Source organism: Myotis brandtii, unplaced genomic scaffold (assembly GCF_000412655.1).
Source record: "Myotis brandtii unplaced genomic scaffold, ASM41265v1 scaffold811, whole genome shotgun sequence".
In the NCBI taxonomy this organism is placed as follows: Eukaryota; Metazoa; Chordata; class Mammalia; order Chiroptera; family Vespertilionidae; genus Myotis; species Myotis brandtii.
The window spans coordinates 156383-159826 of NW_005371277.1; the positions used below are offsets into that span (position 1 = coordinate 156383).

At 36.9% G+C, this 3444-nt stretch overlaps 1 long non-coding RNA gene across 1 annotated transcript in view; it reads right to left on the reverse strand.

Moving 5' to 3' along the window:
* Positions 1 to 509: 509 nt before the first annotated feature.
* The window catches only part of LOC106724381, a 20871-nt gene continuing 17936 nt past the window's right edge, over positions 510 to 3444 (reverse strand). The window contains exon 3 of the long non-coding RNA XR_001360152.1: positions 510 to 611. This is a non-coding gene — a long non-coding RNA (uncharacterized LOC106724381). The remainder of the gene's footprint in view (positions 612 to 3444) is intronic.

A 3444-nucleotide genomic window follows, 5' to 3' on the forward strand; every position in this document is an offset into this window, starting at 1 on the left:
TCCATTCATCAAAATATATAGATGAAGTACTTTTATTTTACCAGTATTCTGGCTTTTAATGAGATCATACTATGCATATTGTTCTAGATTTTGCTTTTTGACTCAGCCGTAAATGCTAGGCAACTTTACTTGTTTGTATACATAATACTGTGATTAAACATTTCCCAATTGATCAACATTTAGGTTATTTTTAAGTTTCCTACCACAAACAGTAACAATAAAAATATTTAAATATGTGAAATATATACAGGGTGTCCCAAAAAAATTGTATACATACTTTAACAGCTGATAGCCCAATTTTGAAAATGAAATGTATTTTAATAAACACTGCCTTTATAATCATTCAAAGTGTGTGTACACATTTTTGGGACAAACTATATAATCAAAATGGTGAACATTTCCCATTAGCTGGACCAAAAAATGACATCAACTTATGAAAGCAAACAAGAGAACCTAGTTCTTCACACTTTCACCAACCTTAAATATCATCAATTTTTATACTTACTCAAACTTGAGAGGTTTGAAGCATAAAGATATCTTATTTTAATTTGCATCCCTGGGGTGATGAGAGGTGAGCTTCTTCCAGTATTTTGTCTCCTTGTGCTCACACTCTGAAAACAAGACAGGCCATGAGGTGAAATCTATGGCAGGACTTCCCTGTTAGTTTCTTGATTCAATGCTTTCATCACATCAGAGGAGCAAAAGAGGTGAGACATCAATGTCATAGCTAAGACAGAAGTTGCAATGGAAATGCTTTGGAGGAACAAGCAGGAAATTGACAACGAAAGCTGAAGGGAAGGCAGTAGAGAGTGGTGAGGACTTCGGTATCTGGAGAGTGCTGACCTCACTACAGAGACTATCATTTGTAAAGATGTTAATGGTTGTGCAGACTGAATTTCACTAGTCTTAGATATTCCAACTTTGACCTAAAATGATAAAGAGCTGATCACCAAAGAAATACATTTGAGCCCAGCCAGTGTGGCTCGGTGTTTGAGTGTTGATCTATGAACCAGGAGGTCAGAGTTTGAGGCACAGTCTGGGCACATTCCAGGGTTGCAGGCTCAATCCCCAGTAGTGGGCATTAGAGGAGGCAGCCAGTCAATGATTCTCTGTCATCATTGATATTTCTATCTCTCTCTCCCTCTCCCTTCCTCTCTGAAATAAAAAATATATATATTTTATAAAAAAAAGAAATACACCTGAGTACTAGATTATGACTTCTGTTGAAAGAAATCACTTACGTTAAAAATTCTGAAATTTTACAAAATTTTATTATATTTTAAGTTGAAGGTTTTGTCTTGATTTTGTTTAAAAGTCAACATGAGGGATTAAAAATGGCAGCAGAGTAAATGGATGCTACACAGACATTATCCCAGGACCAAACTGGAATTACAACTAAAATACCAAAAAAAAAAAAAAAAAAAAAAAAAAAAAAAAGACTAGCTGGAGAGAACCCTGATAACTGAGGACAGAAAGTGGAGACAGCATAGAGACCAGTAGGAAGGGCAGAGGTGCAAATGGGCTGGCTGGACTCCCACAGACAGCAGCTGAAGTTCCAGAGAGATATCTCAGCTGTGGCGGTTGCCACTGAGAACTCTGGGGTTAAAACCCCAAGATGGGCCCCCCTCCATCAGAGAGCACCAGAACTGAGAAAAGTGCCCACATAACATCTAGCTGCGAAAAGTAGCAGGGTTGATGTCTGATGGGAGAGGTGGCTAGAAAGGCAGGCACCCTCTTAAAGGGCCAATGCACAAAATGTCATGTGCAGCTATTCACCTTGGGCTCCAGCAGAGGGAGGGTAAATTTTTTTCCATGCAAATGGAAACGAAAAAAAGCTGAGGTGGTAACACTCATATCTGACAAAATAGACTTCAAAATGAAGGCTATCACTAGAGACAACAAAGATCACTACATAATACTAAAGGGATTGATCCAATAAGAAGCTATAATGTTGGTAAACATGTATGCACCCAACATAGGAGTACCTAAATATATAAAAAAATTTCTAGAGGACTTTAAGGGAGAGATCAACAACAATACAGACATAGTAGGGGAATTTAACATCCTGCTAACATCACTGGATAGATCTTCCAGACAAAAAATTAACAAGGAAACTGTGACTCTAAATGACACACTGGATCAGATGGATTTAATTGATATTTATAAATCATTTCACCCCAAAGGTGTAGAATATACATTCTTTTCACACATGGGGCATTTTTAAAGATAGACCACATTTCAGGACACAAACTAAGTCTCTACAAGTTCAAGAAGATTGAAATAATATCAAGTATCATATCGAACCACAATAGAATGAAATTGGAAATCAACTACAGTAAAAACACTCAAAAACATTCAAACACATGGAGGCTAAATAGCATGTAATTAAACAATGAATGAGTTACCAAAGAGATCAAGAAATAAATAAAAAAACTTCCTGGAAACAAATGAAAGTGAACACACAACAATGCAAATCTCTGGACACAGCAAAAGCAATCCTGAGAGGGAAGTTCATAGCACTACTGGACTACCTCAAAAAACAAAAAAATAATAATAATAAAATATTTAACCCAACAACTTAAAGAATTAGAACGAGAACACCAAGAAAATCCAAGAGTAAGTAGAAGGAAGGAAGTAATAAAAATCAGAGCAGAAATAAATGACAAAAAGACTAAAAAAAATACAAAAAATCAATAAAACCAAGAGCTGGTTCTTTGAAAAGATAAGCAAGATTGATGAACCATTAGCCACACTCATCAAGAAGCAAAGAGGACCCAAATAAATAAAATCAGAAATGAAAGTGGTGAAGTAACAACTACACCACAGAAATACAAAGGATTGTAAGAAAATACTATCAACAACTATATGCCAACAAGCTGGACAATGTGGATGAAATGGACAAATTCCTAAAAAAAATATAATCTCCTAAAACTGAATCAGGAAGAATCAGAAAACCTGAACAGGCCAATAACAATGGATGAAATTGAAGCACTAATAAAAAAAAAACTCCCACCAAACAAAAACCCCGGTCCAGATGGCTTCACAGGGGAGTTTTACCAAATATTCAAAGAAGAACTAACACCTATCCTCCTCAAACTATTCCAAAAATTCCAAGAGGAAGATAACACTTCCAAGCTCTTTGATGAGGCCAGCATTATCTAATTCCAAAACCAGATAAAGACACTATAAAGAAAGAGAATTACAGGCCAATATCCCAGGTGGCCATAGATGTTAAAATCCTCAACAAAATATTAGGAAATTGAATCCAGCAATATATTGAAAAGATCACACACCATGATTAAGTGGGACTTATTCCAGGGATCCAAGGCTGGTACAATATTTGCAAATCAATAAATGTGGGGGTTTGGCGCTGGCGGAGGCGCCATGGAGGTGGACGCAGGGCCGGGGCCCAGCTCAGAGCAGGGCCCGGACCCTAGGAGGAAG